Source organism: Chinchilla lanigera, unplaced genomic scaffold (assembly GCF_000276665.1).
Source record: "Chinchilla lanigera isolate Chin_1 unplaced genomic scaffold, ChiLan1.0 scaffold00065, whole genome shotgun sequence".
Lineage (NCBI taxonomy): Eukaryota > Metazoa > Chordata > Mammalia > Rodentia > Chinchillidae > Chinchilla > Chinchilla lanigera.
In genome coordinates, this window is record NW_004955466.1 from 10674517 (window position 1) to 10700110 (window position 25594).

The following is a 25594-nucleotide window of genomic DNA, read 5'->3' on the forward strand; positions in this document are numbered from 1 at the left end:
TTATCAAAAAGGTGAATTTTGACTAACAATCAAATCAAGATCCTTGGCTAGATTCCTGGATTCTCTTGAAAAGGTGCAAGGTTTGGCAACCATGGGCGCACATTTCTACCTAGCAGCAATGAGTAAGGTTGCACCTTAGAATGAGCAGGACTCTTGCACTTGCCAGGTCCACGGGACAGAAACTATGTGTGACACTGGGCATTGGAGCCCGCGTCCACCCCATGCCTAACACTCCAGGGTTACTCAGGGACCCGCTACCCAAAGACACAGGCTTCACTCAGCGTGTTTCCAGACCAAGTCCCTCTGTTCCTATCAAAGGCTGGAGGGGACCTTGAATACCATGTAGCCCAGTGCTCTCCACCCCAGCTGCACACTAGAAAGCATCCAGTGGATTTTAAACCTCCCTTGCCTAAACCTCAACAGAAGCTGACAAGTCCCCAGGCTCGCGCTCCAGAAAACAAACAAACAAAAAGCCAAAATGAAAGGCGCACAATTTTTGCTTACCTTCTTAGGGAGTTCACAGCATTGCTGCAGCTCAGTATTCATTACTCCTGGTAAAAACAACTATAGCAGAGTGATTGTGCCCACTCAGGGTTGAAAGGTAGCATGTAGCAGGAGCATGTGACACCTACTGTGGCACAATAACCACATACTGGCCATGTGTCCTTGGACAAATGATATTCCTCTCTGATTTTCACTGTCTGTAGATGTAACATGAGGATGTTACCCATTTACCCACAAGACTCTGGAAGGAACTAAAAGTGAGACTTTAAAAGAAAAATCTGGCACACTGTAGGTGTTCAGTTAGGGTTATTACTATCTCCTCAAGCAGCAAGGACTAGAACTCTAACTGATTACTAGGCCAAGAGAACATGAACAGTCAACACATTTGACTTGTCTCTTCAGTGAATCAGAAGTTAATCAAATAAGAGGACTTGCACCACATCCTGAAGGTCAAGCCCTCTCAGTTTGCCAGCTCTCAGGGGCTAACTTCTTTCGCTGCAGGACGAGATGATCTGGCACATCTGAATTGCAATCGAAGGCAAACAGAGCACTGGTGAGTCAGGCAGCCATGGGAGCGTGTAGCTGGGTGAGTGGATGTGCGAATTCCATTTTTACATTACACTCTGGTCTTGTTCTTCAATATCACACTCCAAACAAGGAAATTAAATTAAGCATTGTTTAAAATGCCTCAGACAATAACATAAATTTGTATTAAATGACTTTAGTGTCATTTTCCTGTTTGGAGTGGAAGGTGGGAAAACACTGGAGTGGTAGAAAGAGTAAATAGCTAACTCGATTAATCCTGTTGAAGGAGAGGATGGAGCCACATGACTGACTTTTGCATGTGTTTGGTTAATATTTTCCTGAAAATTGCTGTTAGCTCTAACTGATCCAAATCGAAACCCACTGTGTAATATAGCCAACAACTTAATGAAGTATGGGATGGAAGGCTTAACAAGACACCACACTATTCAGAACCACAGAAAGAGGAAAGTGTTATGGAGAGCTAGAGTCTGAGATTTATTTATTTATTTTGGGGGTTACCAAATTTCTTTATTTGGAGGAATTAAAGAACTTGAGTAGATGTGCTGGTACAATTTATAGAAAAGGTAAAGGTAATCCCAGCATGCATGTTCTGCCTTAGTGACATTAGCTCTTGTCGCTGTCCCCCAGGGTATGCTTGTCAGACAGGTATTCTGCCATGCCAGACTTGGGGGCTCCCGTCTGGCGCAGGTTGGTCACATGGTCACCCAGCTGTTTGATGGCCTTCACCTGCTCGTCCAGGTAGTGAGGCTTGATGAAGCCGCACAGGTGGGGTCATTCTCATCAGTGGCCAGCTTGTGCAGATCCGGGAGTGACTGATTCACGCTCTTTTCCAAGGGCGAGGCACACTCCGTCGCATTCAGCCCATTCTCCCAGTTGTCACGATCTGGTTTCTTGATATCCTGAAGAAAGATCCAGCCACCGCGCTGGTTCTGCAGCTTCATCAGTTTCTCCGTATGCTCCCTCTCCTGGTGAGATTGGTGAAGAAAGTATTTGGCGAAGTTCTTCAAGGCTACATCACCGCGGTCAAAGTAGTAAGACATGGACAGGTAGACGTAGGAGGCGTAGAGCTCCAGGTTGATCCGGCGGTTGATGGCGGCCTTGGCGTCCTGGTGGTAGTTCTGGCACATGGGCGAGGGCAAGGCAGTCGTCCCAGTGGCGGCAGTGTGGGCATGGTGATGGTCGGCAAGCGCTGGGCTCCCTCCAAGCACTGTTGAAGCAGGAGGCCGCGGCGACACTGGGCGGAGTAGAGTCTGAGATTTAAAACCCATCAGGGAGAAGTTGAAAGCCAAGAAGGGAAGGAGGCTCATTGTGGGCAAGGAAGGTAGGGACAGAAGCATGGAGGCCACTACCGGGAGGCCAGCATGGGGCCTATTATGCTGCAGACTGTGTTCTGTAACTCATGAAGGCCAAGGGAAGTGTGCAGAGATGAGTGCTAAAGAATCCCAAAGAGAAACTCAGCTGTACTCCACAGCCTGGGTTATCGCAGTTGTCATCTTCCTTGGGATCCAGGAAGGCTGGTAAGAGAAAAGGGCGAGTGCCTGTATTGGTCAGCTTTCCCCTCCGCTGAAGAAGGAAAGGTTTAATTTGTTCACGGTTTTTGTTCACGGTTTCAGTCCACGGTTGGCAAGCTCTGAGGCAGAACCCTCCTGGTGGAAGAAAACGCAGTGGAGCAAAACTGCTTAGATAATGGGCTGGGGAAGCAGAGCAGGCGAAGAGTGCCAGAGCAGAGGGGCCAGATGCCGAGGCTGCTCTTCCATGACCTGCCCAGACACACTGAGAAGAGCACTCCACCAAGTGCTGGGATAAATCCCAAAACCAATCAAGTTGAAACTCTATCTGAACTGCCACATTCTACCCATTTTCAGCTTGCTACCCAAACATATCTCCTTAAACCACACTGTACTTAATCTCCAAATAATGACAACAGCAAGTTCATAACTAACATAATACAACTATCCTGAGAATAACTGGAAAAACAATAATCCCTTCCCCCAAGTATCAGCAGTTCCAACACTTTTCAAAGGACCAAGACCATAGCCCAGTGTGGTGGCACACACCTGTCCCAGCACTTTGGAGGCTGAGGCAGAAGGATCACTGTGATTTCAAGGCCAGCCTAGGCGACAGAGTGAGTTGAAGGCCAGCCTGGACTACATACTGAGACCCCGTCTTAAAAAACAAACAAAAAACAACAAAAAAGAAGTCTAAGATTGAGTCTTTTCTGAGACACCAGGCAAACTCTTAGCTGTAAACCTCTGTAAAAATAAAAAACAAGCTACATAATCCCAAGATACAATGGCAAGGGTAAACATGCCCATTCCCAAAGAGAGGAATAGTGTGGGGAGCAGCTGAGCTGTGGACTACACTTTAGGAGCTACAGCAAGGCCAGCCCCAAGAACATGGAGTGCCAGAAGTGAGCCATGTAAACAAGTTGTTGGGACTAGAGCAAAGCCAATGTAACAGGTGTCTGGCCTTGGTGTCCCCCCTGTTAATTACAGCACAGATAGCTTTGAGAATGTTTCACTTTTAGTGTTCTCAGCAAAACATTGAGACCTTGCACTTTTGACTCCATTGCACGCTTCCCCCCTTTTTACTGTGTGCAAATAAAGACACAGACTGTGCTGGGTTGTTGCCATCTCTCCATCAGAGAGGTCAGGTGCCACCCGGCCCCAGCTTTCCTTTTAGCATGTGTGTATAGTTTCTTTTTAATCTCCCATCATCCGCTCTCAGGATCCTGCTGGCCGCATGGGTCACAGCAGAATAGGGGCATAGAAAAGAATCAAACCAAAGCAATGCTGAGAGCCACCAAGGCAAACATTAAATCCTGCAGCTCCATATCTGGCATCCAGGGCACGTGATGGTAAAATGTGAGTTCCAGAAGGCTTGGGCAGCCCTACTGCTATGGCCTTGAGGGTCACAGTTCAAGTGACCTCTCTCTGGGGTTGGCTCCATTCACCGCCCACAGTTTTCCTTGCCAGACAGTCTATGTTCCTGGCATTGGCAACATCCCAGAGTCACCACTGTACCTCTGCCTTCATTCACAGAGCTTCATGCACTGCCCTCTTAGGAACTCCTTGCCTGGCCTTTCAGGCCTTCCTTTCACACCTGGATAAAAGCCTCCTTGGCTCCACAACTCTTACAGTCTACATGCTGGTAAATCCAACATTATGAGGATGATGCCAAGGCCCACTTGGACTATGGCTGCAGTAACCCTTGAAAGCCTGGATTTCTAAGCACAGTGAAATACATTTCAGGGAACAAATTATCAGGAGGCTCTTCTCAGTAGGGGTCTCAGAAACTCTTCTCAAAATAAAGGTTGACACTTTTATACCCTTGAGCCTGTTACAATGGGTGGGTCCTTACTGATTCTTGAGATGCCCTCAAGACATCTTTCTTCTTTTCCTCCTTGTACAAAATACTTGATGCTCTTTATTTATTTTTTAATTAATTTTATTTTTTTGGTGCTGGGAATCAAACTCAGGACCTCTCACTTGCCAGGCAGGCACTTGTACTGCTGAGTTAGATCCCCGGCCCCATTGGTTGCTTTTTAATGGCACTAATCTCTTTAACAGCCACAATTCCTTTGGTCCCAATTTTACACATGGTTCTCTGTGGGCCAAAATTTATCTTTTTCAAACTCTTCTGCTGCCTTTTGCTCCCAATTATCACTATAAAGCTAGTGAAAAGCAGCCAGCAGTACCCCTGCTATAGCCTGAATGTTAGGCTGTTTTGAAATTTCCTCCACTGGATTAATTTGTCTATCACTCTTAATCATAGTCTCTTACAAAGTCTCAGAACACGGACAAAATATATACAAATATTCTGCCAAAATGTATTACACGTGGCTTCTAGTCCAAATGCCAGTGGATTCTTTGTTCCCAACTGAAACCTCCAGGCTCAGCCTGGCCTTTGCTGTCCACATTCCTATCAGTGATTTGGTCTTCTGAGCTCTAACCGGAATCACCCATGAGCCTCTGCTTGTAGCATTCTAGGGCTTCTTCAGCCCAGATTTCTAAAGCTTTCTAAACTCTTCCCATGGACCAGTTCCAATGGCTTCTAAACCATATGGCCAGTTATAGTTACAGTAACATTTTCACTGTACCAATTTTATGTATTAGCTTTTCCTTTGCTGAGACACAATATCTGACACTCACAATTTAAAAACAGAAGGATTTAGTTTATTAAGTTTCAGTCCATGGTCAACAGATTCCAGGCAGAAACCTCATGGTGAATGTATGTCATGGAGCAAAGCTGCTTAGTTCATAGCCATTGGGAAGCACAGCAAGGGAAAAGTGCCAGAGCAGAGGGTTGAGAGACCAGACATAGACCTAAGCCACTCTTCTGTGACCCACCCAGACACACCTAGAAGTGGGCTCCACCAACCCCTTGGGACAGATCCCAGAACCAATCAAGCTGAACCTTTACACTAATTGATACAGTACCCATAGTCCCCTTAGCCTGTAGGGTAATTTTTATTGGGAGGTATATTTACCCTTGAGGATAAGGCTTAAACTGAAGAGAATAGTTATTTTTCCTTTACTTTATGGGGGCATAGAAAGAGGCTGAGAACAGGTATCCAATGGAGAAGGCCATGTTGACCCATATGGAGCCCTTACCTCAGAGTCCTCTGTCATCCTATCCATTTTATACATTAGGTCCAGTGAGGCAGTCACCAAGAACTAGGGGAGATACTGTGAAGGGCCAGCTGGGCCAAGAGTCTGGGACTCCCCTTTTCCAAAACACTACAGTCAGGAAAATGAGGGGCTTCTGTCTACTCCATGGTCTCATCCTAAAATACACAGGTTTGGAATTTGGCAGTGTGCTTAGAATCCTGTCTTTGCTATTTATTGTTTCTGAGGAGAAATTCTGTGCAGAAAACTAGGGCTATTGTGGATGATGAAAAGATGCCATCTGAAAAATGTTCTGCACTTTCCTTTCCACTTGCAATGTTAGTATTACTTTCAGAAATCCTCATATTCCCACTAGGAAATGTAGCCAAGAGAGAATGATCACTTGTAACAATACAGACTATATCTCATATATTCCAGAAAGGATTTCAGGTGATTTACAATGTGAAAAACAACATTAAATAAAACCATTAAAGATAGAAACAGAGTAGAGACCATTTGGAGAAGCAGAGGAAGTGGGTCTTCCAGGAACTCTCTAAGTGGAGTTAATTAGTATTGCTAAGGATTGATTTTGGCTTTAAATCTCTAGGTAACTAGGGAAAGGAAGAAAATATGTTGAGTTTCATGATGACCTTACACACACACACACATACACACACCTAACTAAAAAGAAATTTTTCTGGGAATTTTCAGGAGAAATTTATGACAACACAGTGTATTAAGTAAGACAATAATGTAAAAAAAAAAATGTATTCAGCTACAGTTTTAAATATTCACAGAGGACTGTTCCACCCACCTTTATTCATTGTGAGGTAACAATGCTGATAACTAAATCATGGCTCTGCAGGACAGAAATCAGTGGCTGAGCCAGTGTAGTACTAAACATCTTGCTTTCTCCTTAACTTATTTAATAAAATGAGAAGATATGAATGATCTAGGAGAATGGACAATGAACATGTCTGTTAGCTATTCCTCTAAAATTCTCTAGTTGCAAATGAATCGCCATCCACACATCATAGAAATCTCCAGAAAGCGCCTATAGCGTCAATTTTTGATTCTAGTATTTGAACTGAGAGCCATTTGTTTTAGACATCAAGTGGAAGGGCAGTAGAAAATATTTCACTAAGCCTGCCATGCCTTCTTTATTTAGCAGAATATATTACTAATGTTAGTACATCAATACAATGTGGGTAAAGGAAAAAATAGGGAGTAAATGTGAAAACAGGAACACTATTTTTCATTTTAACAAGCAGTGATGGTCATTAGTGAGATGATGGTAGAAAGTTTGAGTGGAATGGATTCCAAAGACAATAAAACAGAAAGATTGGAGGCAGTATATATAGGAAAGTCTTGAGTTTTGCTATAAAGTAACTAATACAGAGTTTGGTATCAGAGAAGAGGGCTCATTCCTATGGCAATACCTGACCATGTGGTTTAGAAGTCTTTGGAACTGGTTTATGACAGGAGTTTGAAAAGCTTTGAAGATGCAGGGTGGAGGAGCCCTACAATCCTGCAAGCAGAGTCTCATGCATGACTTTGGTCAGAGCTCAGAAGACCAGAATACTGGTAGGAATGCAGAGTAAAGGCCATGCTCATGAAGTTGAAGTTGGGAACAAGGGCTCCATTGGCATTTGGACTACAGGCCATGTGTATTACATTCTGGCAGAAAATTTATATACATTTTGCCCATGTCTTGAGACTTTGCAGGAGGCTGAGATTAAGGGTGGTGGATAAATTAATGTGGCAGAGGAAACTGCAAGGGAACCTAATGTTCAGGCTTTGGCATGAGTATTGTTTGTTGCTTTTAGTAGATCTACAATGAAAATCAGGAGTAAAAGGCAAATGTGAAAGTGCAGTTCATGAGAAAGGAAGTCGCTACAAAGTTGGGGCCATAGACAGCATAGTTGCTGAAAAGATTAGCATTAAAATAAAGCCAAATACTTTGCATCAGGAAAGATGGCTTGAGATCAGCAAGGACCCACCCTTCTCAGGCTCAAGGGTATAAAAATATAAACTTTTCTTTTAAAGAAAGCCTAGAGCACTTGGCTATTCCGGGGGAGGGGGTCTCCAAGGCCGGTCATCCAGGAACTCAGAGACCACAGAAGCCAAGGCTTAAGGGGGTGGCTGGCTACTGTTCAAACTGGCATCAGAGCTCCGTGTCATCCATGTGGGACTGAGGAAAACACAAGAGTGGTGGGTAAGGAAGGATTTCATCCAGATTTCAAGGTAGGCCTGGAAGGCCAGGCAGCGTGCCCCTAAGAAGGCAGTGTATGAAGCTTGAGGTGAAGTAGAAAATGCAGGGAAGACCCCAGGAAACGGAAGATCCCAGAAACACGAAATGTCTGAGGAAAGCCACAGGCATTGAGTAGAGCCACCCCAGTGAGACGCCATGAGGGCTGCAATTGGCCATGCCATGGGGACGGTGCCACACAAGCCCTTTGGAGCTCACATCTAGCCTTAACTTGCACTGGGTGCCTGACATAGAGCTGCTGGATTTGTTTGCCCTGCTGTGTTTCAACCTTGCTTTAGTCCATTCCTTTTTATCCCCTGATATTTTGCTTTTGGAATGGTAACATTTACCCTGTGCCATTCCATGTTGGAAGTATTTTATTTTTCTTTTTGATTTTCATAGAGGCTCACAGCTAAGAGTTTGCCTTGAGTCTCAGAGACATTGGACTTAGACTTTTCAGCAATGTTTCAGAACTTTAGGAGATGGACCAAATTAATTTTGCATAATGAGAGAGACATGAGTCTTTCAGGGCCAGTGGTAGAAAGTTCTGCTTTAGACTTAAAATGTCCCCCGAGTTCTTGTGTGTGGAATGTGATTAGATCATTAATCTAATGGGTGTGCTATAGCATTAATCTAATGGGGGTGCTATAGCTGTCTTGCTGTCAGGAGGTGGAGCCTGGTTGAGGTGTATCATTGGGGGTGTGACCTGGAAGCACGTATTCTTGTCCTTGGTTCCTTCACTCACTCTCTGCTTTCTGATTGCCATGGATTGAGCATACTTTTCCAAGTCTCACCCTCCAGCTTTCCTGTTCATCACTGACTCACTGTTTCTGTCTCAGTGAGTGGTGTCACCATTCATCTCTGCAGCCATGGAGAACAGAAGGCACAGAGAGAACTCTGAGCTGAGTGGTCAGAAGGAGCTTGAACCCACCATCCAGGCCCACCTCTCAGCTCTCCCACTGCTCCATCTTCTTGTCTGTAAACTGGGGAGAACAAATTTGCTCCCTCATAGGATTGCTGTGTGTTTTTAATGAATCACTATCTGCAAAGCACTGAGAGTAGTGCCAGATATGCAAGAGTTCAATAAATAATGGTTCTTCCCTAGTCCCCATAAGACATCTTCCTCCCTAGCTATCCATCACATCCAACCACTTCAGTCTTTCTATCCCACCATCCCAATGCAAGCTACCATCATCTCTCCCCTCTTAAAATCCTTCAGTAGCCTCTCTCGCTCTTTGGATGAACAGAAACTTGCACTAACTGTTGCAACCTCATCTCACTCCACACTCCTGGCCACTCTCTGACCTTCCTGCTCCTCACACCCAGCTTCTCTCTCTGGCTACGCAGCCTTGGCTGCTGATACTCTCCACCTCACCCACCTGGGCAGATGCTGTTCATCCTTCAGGTCTCAGCTAACACAGTCCTTTCTCCAGGATGCCCACCCCCTGAGACTGAATCTATCTCACATGTCTCAGATTATCCTGGTTCTGTGTGCCCTCCTTCATACACATGCCCAGAGGTTGGCTATGTGTTTGCCTCCCCCACCAGGCTAGAAGATTTCTGGGTATCACACTGATCTTCATTACCTACTATATCTCCATGCCAAGGACAGCATGGCTCTAGTGTAGATGCTTCATAAAAATTGAGCCACTGATAGAGTCTTTCTGTCACCAAGGAGGCTTGAATTGTCCCCCAAGGGAACAGTCCTCAAATGGGCACCATAGCCAGGCATGGTGCTCCACACCTATAATCCCAGCACTTGGGAGACTGAGGCAAGAGGATCTCTGAAAGTACAAGGGCAGACTGGTCTACATAGCAAGACCCTGTCTCAAAAAAACAAAATAAATAAATAATTAAAACAAACAAACACACAAAATGTCAAATGGGCACCGTGAAGGTCTCCAGTGAAGAAAGATACTGTCTTTGTTTTTGATAAGCTTGACTCTAGCTAATGAGAAGCAGCTAAACATGGACTTGATCAAACCACATACAAAAATAATAAGGGGCAGAAGTTGCATAACTGTCGTACAAATAACGTCTGGCAAGACTTTTCATGAGGAAGGGGAATTTTGAAGGAGGCAGCAGGACTGAAAGGAGAGAGGGCACACCCTTCCCAAGCCCTTGAGAGTGTGAGTCATCCTTAGGTACTGTCTGGGGGGCCACATGGCTCAAACCTGTGTGATTCAGGACTAATTGTTTGCCCTCCCTGCGTCTCAGTTTCCTGAGCCATAAAAGGCAAGGGATAACAGTCCCTGCCTAAAGGGATATTGTGAGGGTTAAACCAGTTCACACATGTAAAGTGCTTGGAGAGGTGGCTGGCAGGAAATAGTGCTGTGTATGTGTCTGTGCGGTTTGTGTTGGTTGTTGATATCTTTGTGATTATTACTATTGGTAGAAGGAACAGCCAGATGCAAAGAGGTGCTAATTAAATGCTGCAAATGGACTTTACTGTGTCCTACTAAAGATAACAGGTTTTACTGAGTAGATGAGAGCCCCAGGAAAGCAAAACACTCAGTCTGCCGTTCAGTCAGCATTAATCTCAGCCAGCACAGTGCCTACCACCAGTATACTCCGAGTGAGTATTTGTGGAAGGAATCGGGTTTTTAACTATTCGTTGGTGACCTATGTAATATTCTTGTCCCCAAGCTAAGCACTTCACTTGCATGATTATGTCTCATCTTCACAATAAAGGTAAGTACCATTACAGTATCATCTGTGCTTTTCAGATGAGGTTTGAAAGTTAACATACACAAGCACACGCAGCCAGTGCCTAGCAGATTTAAATGTGAGCACAAACAGCCTGATTCCAGAGCTCCTAACTGGTACTCCAGAATCAATGAATGAACGCATGCATAAATGAATGATCTATTGCTTAATAAAGGTTGGAGTATTATCAACAGCAAGAATCGAAATAACCATGGGCAGCAAATGCAAAAGTAAAAAAGAAAAAGAGATAGGTAGTGGAGATAAAGAACTTGCTTTGAATCAAATATGGAATACTAAGGCAGTGGGCGATAGGGACCTGAGAGTGAAGTAAGATAAGGTCTCCACTGCCCTCAGTCCACACCAGGGCTCTACTGCATGAGCATGTTCCTGGTAGGAAGATTCTCCTCAGCGGAATTAAAAAAGGAGGAAGCTGATAGTTTCTGGGAAAAACCATTTGTCCAGGAGCACTAGAATGTGTTGTTCTTGTGCCTCAGATTTTGTGGAGGGTGAGGAGAGCACTATGTAAATCCATGCAGCCGTGGGAATAAGAAGAAAGGTTTCCTTAAGAACAGAATTTGATGCTTCTGAATTTGTGAAGGATATGACCAGGTGGCAATTAAAAGAGTGGAGCCAATGATTTTTAAAGTCAGAATTGAGAGAACTGGCTGAGTTGGTCTGTTTTTACAGTCACAAGAAAGCTTTAAAACCACACAGAAAATAGGAGTGCACAGAATTAATTACCCCAGAATTTAATTGGAATCTATGGGGAAACTTAGTGAAAAATTCTGGGTGAAAAAATTATATCCTTCGGTTTTTTTACCCCTAGTACTACAGATTAAATCCAGTGAGTGCTGAGCTATATCTCTAGCCCTTTTATATTTCATTTTGAAACATGTCTCACTCAGTGAGACATGTTTAAGTTGCCCAGGCTGACCTTGAACTTGCAATCCTCCTCCCAAGTAACTGAGATTACAAGAGTGTGCTACAATACCTGGCATCTTACAGTTTTTATTACTGCTAGGAATTGTCCACACTATTTCACATACCCAGGTATTGCTCTGTTTAACTTACGCTAAAGACAGATACTAATGTAAAAAATTAAAGTTTAAGAACTGGACGTGGTGGTACACACCTGTTATCCCAGCACTTGGGAGGCTGAGGCAAGAGGATCACTGAGGGTTCCAGGCCAGGGCTATATAGTAAGACCCTGTCTCAAAAACAAACAAATAATTAATATTAGTAATGATGATGATGATAAATTAAAGTTTAAAGTATAATATTTCCAAAGATGCTTTGGTCTAATATTGGATGTCATATTTCTTTTTCACTTTATATTATTTTTTGTTGTTGTTGTTGCTTGCTTTTTGACACAGGGTGTCACTATGTAATCCACGCTGGCCTGGAACACTCCATCCTCCTGCCTTCCCTCCTTAGTGCTGGGATTACAGGCCTGCATCAACAAGCCTGGTTTAAATATCACCTTTCTTATAAATGTGAGCACAAACAGTCTGATTCCAGAGCTCCTAACTGGTACTCCAGAATCAATGAATGAATGCATGCATAAATGAAATGCATGCATAAATGCACTTTTCAAAGGCATTTGAAATCTTTAATCTTTCACCATCTATTTGATCAACCCCTGTACTTTTTGTTTCAATGTTTTTTTGTTGTTTTTTTCCAGTGCCGGGAATCGAACTCACTACCTCATGCTTGCCTGGCAGGCGCTGTGCTGCTGAGCTAAATCCCTAGCCCCAAGGCATTTGGAATCTTAAAGTGTAAAATAAGTCTTCAACCACTGCAGATCAAACATTTTTTTTTTTTTGTTCACCAAAATGATATTCCTTTCTACAAATCTGAAGAGAAATGAAGTATATTTCAACAGAGAAAGCAGAAAACATGCAGCTAAGGAAAAGGGTTCTCTTTTACAGAATTAAATTTTATTTTCAAATACTAAAGAGCCTTTGGGTTTTGGTTTTCTTTCTTTTCTTTTTTTCTTAACATTCCTGAGTAAGGTGCTGGAGGGCAGCAAATGGGAAGCATAGGCAAGTCAGTGGCCATGTGCTCTATGTAACTCCGCAAACCTCCATCAACTACTTGTTTTTCCACTGACACAGCTGGTCACTCATTGCACCTTGTCAAAATGCTGATGTGCACCGCTGGCTACCACAGAACACTCCCTTTGAATTTCCCTCTCCATACTCTGGACATCTTTGTGTTGTCTAGTTTCAACAGCTGAGGGACCTTGCCCTTAACCTTCCTAGGATTACTGGCATCCTTAATAGTCAGAGCTCTCAAAGCAGAAGAAGAGAGGGATCCTGGGAAATTCTAAGGTGGAAGGTGAATTGGAAAGATGGATGCTACAGGGAGACCATGTGTGTCCCACTGTGAGGGAGAAGTAGAGGGTGTGTGGCAATCAGAACGTCGTACTTCTCTGAATGGCTGGCAATTCCTAAAATAAATGTCACGTTTTTCCTAGCAAGCAGTTGCTTTTAGTGGATACCTACTCCCAAGTGAGCAATTGGTCCCTGAACAAAATTCTAAAAAGACTCAGCCTCGAAAATGTGATCCCTCGGTGAGCAGTGTCCAGGAATCTGGGTAGCAACAGGGACATCATTTCAGAGGGCCCTAGGCAAAAAGGGAACCGTTTATCTAGACGCACTTCAATGGAAATTGTCATGCTTTATATTGCCATGAAATAACAATCAGAAGCTGGGAGAAGTCACACAATTTCCCCTGCCCAGTCGTCCCAAATGGCAGCCCTGCAGAAACCAATTATGCTAATAATATTTTCATACTAAAAAGGAAATGTGCTGTTGCTGGTTATTTTGTTTTGAACGGATGTCATTTTTTTTCCATTGGGAGAAATTTTTAATGCAATTTTGTTGTTTCCCTTTGCTTAAAAATGGATCTCAAATGGCAATAAGCCCCAGTTACAAGAATCTTCTAGTGAATTCTGAGGGCGAAAGTGTAACAGGCTTGCCCAGGCTCTATTCAGCTTTGAACAGGTTGACTAGAGTGCCAGGACCCAGGGCCCACCTTGGCCTGCTCTGGCCTCGGCAGGCGCCTCAGTTATTCTCAGCCTGCACCCACACGTGCAAACCCAGGGCACCTCCACGGCTCCGCACTGCCTCTTACGCACCAGCTCCCCATGGAATTGTCCAAACAGCACTGGTTTTGACTTACGCATAACCAAGGAGAAGGCTTCCCCTCTGTTCAGGCCTCATTTTCAAATGAAAACGGACCATCCCAAGCCCAACACAAAGCAACTCTGTGCCCTCCCTACTTTTGGCCCACTCCCACCCCACAGGAGCAACAGTGCTCCAAAGCCCTTTCTTCTTCAGAGTGATTTCTAGTAACCTCCAGAGCCGTTTTTCTAATTAAATAAACCTCATCTTGTCTAGCTTCCTGGTCAGCATTTTGAACCCCCTACAGATGGGTCTGCAGGATTAACGGCAAATCCTCCTCGACCTAGCTCTGGCAGATGGGCGGCATGTGTCTGATAAATACTCGGACCAGGCTCGCTTCCTCCTGTTCCTAATAGATAGAACACCCAGCAAATTAATTTTAAAATGGTGCCCCTCGCAACCTTTAGAATGGCAAAGGAGGCCAGACACAAATGATATGAATTTCATATGTGGGACATACTATCACCTCCTAATGACTAAGAAAAATAACCTGTTGGGTAAACAGGACCTGGGGGTGGGGTGTGGGCAGGCTGGGTCAGCAAGTTCACCCTCCACCCAGATAGCCGGCCCCACACACACTCCTGTCTCACCTTTTTGTCCCACAGTTATTTGCATGTAACCCTTTCCTGCTGGGAAACAACCCTTCCACTTTCCCATTTACCTTGTGGCAATCCAGCAGCATTAAGAATTTGAGGGAGGCTATTCCTGGCCTCGGCAGGCACCTCAGTTATTCTCAGTCTGCACCCACACATGTACACTGAGAATTCAGTCTGTATAATACAAAGCATGAGAGTTTCCATTCTACCCGTGTGGTTTTCATGTTTAGAAAGAAGAGGCAGCTGGTGGACGTAACAGTAGCAGACACAAATATCTTTCCCAGTTGTTGGAGACTTTTGCATTTAAGGACTGATGACTTATCCATTTGTTCCAGTTTGGAAAAAGGAAGGAAACCCCCAGCTTTAGGAGATGGGACTGACACTCATGACTTTACTTGTTTTTGTTTTTACCCGGGAGATCACTTGTGAGATAATACTCAGGAAAGTGTCCTTCCAGCTGCAGGTACAGCTCTGTGGAAGCTCTGCAGAATGGCTGACTGTTATGGTTTGAATCTGTGTGTCCCCCCCATGGCCGCTTGAGGCTTTGGGGGGGATACACAGATTCAAACCATAACACTGACAAACTCTGGCACTGCCAACCACAGGCCTGCCCCTCTTGCTCACCGGCCTCTGTGAGCTCATTCTGTAAGCTGCAAAGAATAGTATTTAACTTCCCTCCCGAAGAGCCTGAGCCCAGTCAAATATTATGTTGCAGAATTTTCAGCACTAAGAGCTATGATTTACCTTCTTATTGACTGGACAAGACAGGTGGAGAGACTATTCTTTTCATTTGTACAAAGGAAGGAACACATTCCAATAGCAGTTGCTCATGAATGTTGACCGAAAGAGGGTAGCATGGGAAGGTGGACTCAGTCACAAGGATGACATTCCCCAAGGACACAGTGGCTTCTAGAGGAGAGAGGGGAAGCCAGGTTTCTGGGCCACGCATGGTTCCTCTATAGAGACGATATGTGTACAGGCAGAGCCCTTGGGCTCCTGCAGGGATGCAGGCCTCAGGCTGCTGAAAGTTGCTCCAAAGTTGGGGAAAACTGGCCTACAGGCATTGAGGTGGCCTGCAAAAGACAAAAATGGGAATTCTGAGGACAACTCAGGGCAAGAATCCAAGCCTCCTCGCTCTTGCTTCTTGTCACCTTACTCTCTATGGCTTTATTAGCCTTATTCGTCTTCAAACCCAGATGTCCACTGTTGCTCAGGACAATACTATTTGTATCTTTTGTTCCAGAGTAACTACTAATAATTCTTTCTTTCACACTCAAAAGGAAAGTGGTTTGAATGATGAAAATTACATGAGAAATCATTACCTGATGTGTTCTTTTGTTATTATTTTTCTTTCCCACTGCTTTCAGACAGCAGACATTTTGTTCAGTGCTGTAACCTCAGTACTTTAAATGATGCTGACACACAGTGGGAGTTCAACAAATATTTTGTGAGGTGTTTGTTTGTTTGAGACAGGGTCTCACTAGGGCCCAGGCTGATTTTAAACTTAATCTGTAGCCCATGCTGGCCTCAAACTCACAATTCTCCTACTTCATTTTCTAAGTGCTGGGGACCCAGGTATTAACACAGCCCACTGTTTTTGTTGAATTAATTCACATACTATTCATTTATTTATTTATTTTTGGTACTGGTGTTCAAATCCAGAACCTCAAGTATTCTAGGCATACATTCTACCACCGAGCTACCCCAGCCCAATTTATGTACTTCAAATAGTGAGGCGTAGGACCTCAAGATAATACTAAGGAGCTAGCATGATAAAATAGGTTTCCATTTTAGCTCTGACTTTTTATGTCTCTTGTGCCTCCCTCAGGTTCCTCCTGGGTAGAACAGGGCTACCCACAATGCCAGTTCTGCCTATGAAGGAAGACAATGTGCTAATGTATATTCACATGTATGAAAATGTCTCCAAATTGCCGTTTGATTTTACTTCACAAATTACAGATCAGTGGTTTTGTTGGCAATTAAATGGCATTACTACTGATGAAAACAGAGGTGGTAAAGCTAACATTCAGACATCAGTTGAAGGATTAGACACATTCTAACTTTCCAGTCACTCTTGCTAATGTCCAATAAGCTAATGTAGGCTTTGCAGAAGAATATTTGACAGGGCTGTGGCTCTGTTTGTTTTTCTGTAATGCTGAGTTTGGAACCCAAGTCCTTAACTACACTGGGCAAGGATTCTACAGCTGGCAATATCCTCAGCTTGGAAGGTAACTCTTCATAGATTCTTTTTAAAGGAAGGATGAAGGAAGTAATGCTAGTTCTGAAATTATTGTTCCCTAACCCAGCTGGCTCGCTACCAGGGCATCTTGGGTGTCCCAGGGCAGCTCTGGAGTTTGGGTCCTCAGAGCAGCTCTGTGGGTCCAGCTGTCAATCAACCACCCCTTGCACACTCTAGAAGCCAAGCCATTGTGGGTCCAGGGCTTTCTGCCTTCCCCCCGGGAGTTCCCAGAGCAATTACAAAGCAGAAGGCCAAAGTGAGGTACACTTGGGATTCACTATGCACTTTAAAGTGATCCTGAGACCCTTGTGAAGGAAAGTGAGGTCTTTTCCCCAGATCCTCCAAGCAGGGATTTAGGTGACAGCCTGGCAGCTAGCTCTCAAACCTTTTCCCCTCAAACCTTCTACTCTTTGAAGGCCTTTCCACTCACCTAGGAAAATCTGAGTAGCAAGGCAAGGAAACATAATTTTGGTAACTTGAGTCTTCATCTTTCACAAATAACTCTCTTTGCTGTTAATTTGTGGATTTCCTTTAGTGTGTGACCGGGCTTGCTTTTTATTTTTTCTCTTTTTAAAGAGAATGCAGAGCACATCAATGTGACTATAGATGACCTGTGTAATTCTTCAAATGGTACACATTAGTGATTGCTATGTGCTTTGCCTCCCAAGAGACATGTCTCGTCTTCAACATCACACAGGAAGAGAAATGCAAGTTGAAACTGTACTAAGATACTGCTTTCACCTATCGGACTAGCACAGAAGAAAAGACTGGTGTGTAGAAAACATAGGCATCACCATCCACAGCTGGGGCATTTAAGTTCATGCAACCTTTTGGAAAAACAATTTGGCGATATCTCTTTCTTTGACCCAGCAATTCCACTTCCAGGAACTTTTCCTACAGAAATGTGAGTTCATGCATGAAATGGCTTTTGTAGCTCACTTCCATACATCGATAGGAAACTGACTGAATGTGTTCTTAGTATAGCCACAAAAAGAGGGAGCTCTGTATGGGTCAGCATGGAGTGAACTACTGGACAGATCTAGGTTAACAATATGTGCAGGGTGCTACCACATTTGTAATGGGGTATGAGAGATTGCAGAAACACGTATGAGTAAGCTTGAACTGCATGCAAACATCTCTGCGTGACAGCAGGCCACAGCCAGCACTTGGTGAGGGAAGAGGGCATAAGCGGACAAGTGCAGAGGGAAACTTCTTTCTATAGCCCGTGTTAGCTTTTGAGATCCATGTGCTGAGGACGCTATCTACTTCCTGGAAATCACAAGTGTCTTACATGGCCATCCATACCCTCTGGATGCTTTCACTCTAGGCACCAAGATTTGCTTAGTCTATTTATTGCAATGAACTGTATTTCCAATTTCCCTAAGTTTGAGGCAAAGAGCTACTGTCTTGCATTGCTCAAGTGATTCCAGGTACAGGAATTGATTAAATGGTATTTGTCAGCCAGGTGTGGTAGTGTGTGCCTGTAATCCCTGCACTCTGAGAGGCTGAGGCAGGAGGATAGCAAGTTTGAGCCCATCCTGAACAATTTAGGAAGGGCCTGTCTCAAAGTAAAAAATTAAAAGCTGGAGGCTGTAGCTCACTGTGAAGGCCCTGGGTTTAATCCCTAGTATCAAGGGGGATGGGATCCATCAAGAAAACAATATTTTGTCTAGTTTCTTAATTTTGTAGGAAAAACAAAAAGAAGATGGATATAGAGACAAATTTAAGGTGCCTAGGATCAGAAATCTATCTCTAAAACCAGATCCTAATAATTGAGCTAATGGACGATAACCATATACCAAAAGATTGTACAGTTAAAGCATAAATTAATTTTGCTTTCATATTTCTCCTTTAAAACCATTTCATAAAAGCTGGCATGTAGACACACTTCAATAATCCCAGTACTCATGAGGCTGAGGCAAGAAGATCGCTGCAAGTTCAAGTCCAGTCTGGGCAACATAGCAAGTTCAAAACCAGCCCGAGCTACATAGCGAGACCTTGCCTCAAAAAACCAAGATAAATACATAAATAAACCATTTCTTGAGTTGCCCTCTTCATTGTTAATCTGGCTTCCATAGGTCTCTGTTTATGTTTATTGGTCACTCCCTGGTGTGTGTTCACATGAGGCACTATTTCTTGTGGCTCACTTATTTTATTTTTTGTTTTGGTTTGGTTTTTTTTCCGGTACCAGGAATCGAACTCACGACCTCGCGCTTGCCAGGCAGGCGCTGTGCCACTGAGCTAAATCCCCAGCCCATCTTGTGGCTCACTTAAATACACGAGCCACAGAGTCAGGCACGCTCGGCTTAGATTCCAGTGCTGCATTTACACAACAGCTATGCAGTGTTAAGCAAACTGCATAATCTCTCAGACACTGGGTTGCTCTTCAAGGCACAGTGGCTGGTGCAGATGAGCTCCCCGTACGGTAACACTCACCCTTGTCATTACTTTAGTTCCTTGGTCTCTTTCCTTCACTTAATTATACCTGACTTAGCTGACATCTGGCCTGCTTCTTTTTTTAGCTTCTATAGTACAAAGGATTGAATCCCGGGGCTCTGCACTGAGCTACACCCTAGCCCATTTTTATGTTCTATTTTGAGACTGTCTCGTTATACCACTAAATTGCATAAGCTGGGCTCAAATTTGAGATCCTCCTGCCTCAGCCTCCCTAATAGGTGTAACACCATGCCTGGCTGAGGGCTGCCTTATTTTTACCCAGCTCTTTGCTCACAGCATTAATGCTATGCAAATGATGAACTTTCAGTGAAGGTGGACTGGCTCATAGGTTTTAGACACAGGGATCTCAAAAGATCTCTTGGTTTAGGTCCGGCCCCTAATAAAGATAAGGCGCTAGCCCCATTTTATAAAAGTAGACTCAGACACTAAGAGTGGGTTAAGTCACTCAAATTTTTACTTCTGTCTTGAGAGCACACTTTTTTGTTCTTACAAAAGTACAAAAGTTAATTCAGTACATTTTTGGTCCTTCAGAGAGTATTCAAATCCAGCCTCCCCTTTTCGTTATACTTTGTATTAGGCTCTCACTGTTCATGCTCATTTCTAAAACCTGACAGGGAAGTGCTTTCGTTTACTCACAGAGTGAGATCAGATGGTCCAGTGGAGGCTCTCAGAATTGCTGGGATACGGGCAGCACTGTCTTTCTCTCTCTGTGTGGGACACCAGATTGCGCCTAAGGTAAGGACAGCTTTCTGCTCTGTGGTCTCGGCAGCCAACAACTGTCGAGCGGACCTCAAGCCCGATGCTCAATCTACCAGTGCCACAGGTGGAAGTCAGAAGCCCGGCACGGCAGTCAGCTTCCCACCCCTGTAACAAAATTCCCGGACACACAATGTGAAGACGGTTTTTTCTGGCTCACAGGTGAGCTGGCTCCAGTGCTTGGGGGCCTTGATGAAGCGGGTTGTGCGTTGTTGGGCATAGCTGCCCACCCTGTGGTAGCCAGAAGCAGAGAGAGAGGAGGGGCCAGAGTCCCCAAGCCCCTCAAAGCACACTCTCATGACTGGCTTCCTCCTGCTCACTCAGGCAGCTCGGCACCTCCCACCAGCGGTGTCCGTGGGCCTGAGCAGCTGAGGGGACACAGTGGAAACCCTTGCTGGGGGTGTTCAGGGCAGGGCACTGGCCCAGCTGTGGGAGGGCCTGGGCTCGACCCTGGCACCACTACCAAGAAAAAAAGGATACAAATCTTGAAATTTGGGGACTTTGAAAACAGCTGATAAGAATCAATGCAAAGTAAATACTATTACCATGATTACTCGTTGTCATTATGAAATCACCAAATGAAATTTACTGAAATTCAATAAACTGTTATATTATGTTTTATATCAAAAATCCTATATTTAGTGCAGAAAAATTAAAAAGAGAGATTTACCCCCAAAAAATCAGCTTCTTCAAAGAATATTCAAAGCACATACTACTATCTTTACTCATCTTTCTGCACTTGAATTAATTTTGCAGTGCTCAAGGGGAAAGGGGCACTGCCTATCAAAGAACCTTCACAGTCAGCCCCTAACTCTGCTGCATCACCTGACCTCGCCCGCACACTCGGACCACACTGAGCCACTGCACTCCCAGAACGCATCGGGAGCAGTCAGTATTTTCCACGGTGGTCCTGGAATAAACCACCTACACTTGAATCTTACATCTTCCAAATACTGCACCACTCAAGACCTTGGGCACATTTCTTAAACTTTCCATGGCTTTCTAGAGCTCACAGAATGTTTCCGTGTTAGGAACAGGCATGACAGGGATACTGACAGTGTATGCTTCGTGGAGTTGCAAAGACATATCTACAGTGAGTACCATTCACACGGCAAGCACTCAGTCGAGATTCTCTTGGATCCCAGGATCCCTTTTTGTGGGGGAGCATACCAGGAATCAAGCTCAGGACTTTGTGCTTGCCGGGCAGGCTTGGTGCCACTGAGCTACATCCCCGGCCTCAGCAGCAAGCACTCAGAACATGACAGCTCTTATTGCGGTGCCAATGCCAAGGTCTCGTCCCTGCTGCTCCATGGCCAGCACACTCTCACCTCTCATGCCCATACCTCTGCTTCTGACTCATTCGTCAGGCCTCAGTTCGAAACCCAGCTTCCTCCAGGAAGCACTATCTGAGCACCCACCTGGCCCTGCCAAGGACAGGTGTGGATCTTTGGGCTCAAGTGGCCCCTTGCCATCCCTAATGTTCAGCACACTATGGTCATTTATAAGCATCTATTCAATGGTCTGGCTCTCCAGTATCCTATAGGTCTCACTAGGACATGACATCTGCAGCACCGAGTCCAGTGCTCAGCACACAGTAGGCCATCAAGATGACATGAGACAGAGTGCATGAGAATCTTGTCTCTAGAGGTTGTGCTTGGCAAATGTCCTTAAAGGAGGCTTCCTACTGGAGGGCACCTTGACTCTCACAAATGGTGAACCAATCAGAGATGGACAGCTGAGACTGACCTGGACATGGATATAAAACTTGAAAAAACAGGAATGTCAGTTTTACAGATAAGCCACTATCAAAATACCCTAGGTAGAAAAGTACTTGGTCTCTGTGTATTTTGGACCCTGCCCGTTGTTATTTTGACAGATATGAGCTAATTCCCATCGAAAGAGGTGAATAAAAACATTCATGGACATGCAGTGGGGCGGTGGCACTCAAATCGGCTCTTCTGGGTTTTCTGCGTGGTGAGCTTGCTGTTCTAACCTCCCCTTACTCCCAGACTGTCCACTGGGTTTTGCTCTTATCAAGAGCATGCCCTCAGGAAGAAAGGCTTGGCATGAACCCATGGACCCAGCCCAAGTTTCCTCATTGGTGCAACTCAAGCTCCCTGCCTGACCTGATTATTTAAAGAGCTGACAAACAGGCCTCTCATTTGGTAATAAGACGGCACTATGGACTGTGATTCAAGCGTACAGATGTCTTCAATAGCCTGATATGTGTATGTATTTGTTTGAAGAAGATGAATTTCTAGACAAATAGCTGGATACCAGCATATATCTCCACAATGAAATTTCTCTCTGGCTTCCATACAAGGAGCTCTAATACATCCCCTACATTACTAATTTGTTTTTTCTCCCTCGATAACATAAGACAGTGCCTTTTCCTTTCTAACCAGCCAGTAGAAAACGAACAGTTAGACCTGCTTTTCCATGTTAAAGTACTTTCCAGAACTTTGAAATACAAACCAGTCACTGACATGCAGAACTGCACTCTCAGAGGTTAACTATTCTGCTCCTTATTTTCATAGGAGAAAGCGGCGCAAGTTGAGCCATCCGGGCATGGCCTGTCTCAGGGCATGCTCCTCTCTCTAGGCACTGCTCACTCGTTACTCTTGTTACTGTTTCACTGGAGATTGAATCCAGAGCCCTGTGGAAGTGCTCTAGCACTGAGCTCCACTCCCAGCTCTTGCTCTTCTTTACTTTACCTTGCTCACTTACTTTTAATTGATCTTGCGAAAATGAAAACCAGGCCACTGCTGAGACTGTGGGTTCCCACCATCTCTCGTTGCAGCCATATCCCCACTGAGAAGCTGGTGCCTCTGGGAGCGCAGATGAGCTGGGATGAGGACCAGGGCTGCTGGTCTGCTTGAGCCACGGCCACTCCTCCTCAGAGATCGCACTCCATCTGAACAGTGTTCCTCACAGCCCCTGCCTCCAAGGTGAGAGTACAAAGCTCCTGGTTTTCTTTGGGGACCTTTTGCCACATTTCCCTCTCACTGTGCTTTGAAAATTAACCACCAGGGTCTGGTCATTATGGCTTCATTAGCTATTCCTTGTAATTGTACTAGTCATATAATTAATTCATTTGCTATTCACATGGGTGACATACGGGACACTTTAATAGATTTCCCTCAGGGAATTCCACATATTAAATGATATTGATGGTGCTTTTGGAAAAGATTTAAAGTGGAACCACAATATGAACTAATTTCATATAAGTAGCTATGAATTATTATAAAAATGAAGTTAATTTTTTAAATCTCTCACTTTCTTCATAAGAGAACTGGAAAGTAAATAAATTAAACTTTACTCCGCCACTAGCTATTTCTAATTTATAATTTATAGCGCCGAAGTAAAATGATTGCTATATAACTGGATGGAGTATTTATACAAATATACATCAGATTATTTAGGTAAATAATACTTGAATTAATTTCAGGTTAAAACCTTTCCTTTAAGCCTTCCTCATTTTTTTCAGAAATCATCAGTATTTTAACATCTTACTACACAGCTGCATTCCTTACATTTAATTTATACTGGAGTTCTTTTGTGACAAGACCAACTTATTTTTTAAATGAAATCTCTTCATTCTAGGTAAAACACTGGTGACCCAAATATCACACACTCTCAAATTATGCATAATCCATCCCCTACTCCTAGGTCAGTGATGGTGAACCTTTTAGAGACAAGTGCCCACACTGTAACCCAAAACTCACTTATTTATCACAAAGTGCCAACACTGCAATTAAACCTGATTACTGAGGTTTTAGCTTAGCAAAACCAACACATACATTAACATCTTTTGTCTTAAAAGAAAAATGAATAATATCAATGCCATAAATTCACCACCACTGGCCTAGGCCCCCAACATACATCTCCTGGTGTCCCCCTTTTTAGTAGGGCTGAATGAGAATTCCACTCTGTTGAATATTTAAGCATATACTTTAATAACTGGTTATCTGTTAGAAACATCAAGCCTATGCCAACAGACACACAATTAAGTGGCAACACTGTGGCAAGTATCTATAAATTCAGATTAAAAACTACAAACTAAACTCAACCAGTTTTGCCTGAAATCCCCCAATTGTGGAAAGAAAAAAAAAGCATCCCTTTGGTCTGTATTAACCCCATAACTGCATTAATCTCCACATGAATCTGTGAGTGGACTTACAGATACACAGAATTTTGGTCTCAGAGATTAACTGCTCCAAACTTCTCATTCCTCAGATGAGAAAGCTGAGCCCCACAGAGGTTAATCACCACATCCAGTGTCTTGGTTACTTTTCTCATTGCTGAGACAAAATATCTGACACTCAAAGTTAAAGGAAGAAAGGCTTAAGTAGCTCAGTTTGTAGAGATTTAGGCTTAGTTTGTTGAGATTTCAGTAGATGGTCAGCTAGCTCCAAAGCAAGGGATGGGAGAAAGGCATCGCAGAGGAAAACCAGTTCAAGGTGACAGAAGGCAGCAAAAGCAGCAAGCAGCAAGCCACAGGCAACAAGCAGCAACAACAGCATCTTCTTTCTGTCTCTTATATTTTATCCAGACTACCGACTCTTAGGTCAGTAGCACTCACATCCTTCATCATAGCCTTGCACCATGAATCAATCCCAGCATCATGTCCTTGATCCCAGCATCACACACCCTAGATCTACCCACCTCCAAAAAGCCCCACCTATGACCATGCAAGGCTTTGGAGGACATCTAGATACCAGCTGTGACACCCAGGTCATTAGTAGGCAGTGGCAGGGTCCAGTCCTGTGCTCATGTCTCCGTGCTCCCAGCTCAGCACGCATTCAACCGATGCCAGCTTGTCCCGGCTCCGTTGTCTCTAGAAGTCGAGGATGTGGTACTGGCAGTTAGCCAGCACAAAAACCTTTAAATGAAAACAGAAAAATGCCACCCAAACCAAAGGCAATAATTCACTGTGGCTAAATATCAAATAATTTTTTTCTGTATCTGTTCTGCTAACACTAAAAGAACCAGCTTTTATTATTATTTGCAGTATTGGGGATTGAACCCAGGACCTTTGCACTGAGCTATGTCTCCAGCCCTTTTTTTATTTTGAGATGGGGTCTTGCTAAGTTGCTAATTTACCCAGGCTAGGGTCAAACGCATGATTCTCCTGCTTCAGCCTCCCCAAGTGCTGATATTACAGGCACACACCATGCTTGGCAAATAACCATCTTTTAAAGATAAATGTGAGGGGATAAATATGAGGCTAGAGGTGTAGCTGAGTGATAGAATACTTGCCTAACATGTGTAAAACCTGGGTTTTGATCCCTGGCACTGCAGTAAATAACAGTCTTCACAAAATAAATTAAAAACATTTTCAATATTCCTAATAGAAACATGGATGATAACCCTACAAAAAACAAACAAAAAAACTTGCAATAGCTTCAGGAAAACCCAAGTTCAGGATCTTACTTGAGCTTCCAATCTGGCTGGGTACCAAGGCGGGTTATCAGTTTGAGGACCTCTAAGTAAAACAAACACATCACAGCAGAGCCTTAGGAAGGAGCCCACCCTTAGTTAGGTTCCAAGTTCTCCCTAAAAGCGAGCTCCCAGCCTCTGGGTGCAATGCCGTTTTTCCATCCCACAGGACACTGAATTTGACAAGCACAAATCCTTTGTTTTTGAGACAAGCAGTTTTGGTTTTTCATTTCGTTTTGTGTTTGTGTTTTGTTCTACAAATGTGCCTTCTGTTTTAAAGAACCCACGACACCAACTATGTGCCCTCTTTG

The 25594-nt window shown here is 44.0% G+C and overlaps 1 pseudogene; it reads right to left on the reverse strand.

The window, feature by feature from the left end:
- Nucleotides 1–1638: 1638 nt before the first annotated feature.
- LOC102023454 overlaps nucleotides 1639–25594 on the reverse strand; it is a 59316-nt pseudogene continuing 35360 nt past the window's right edge.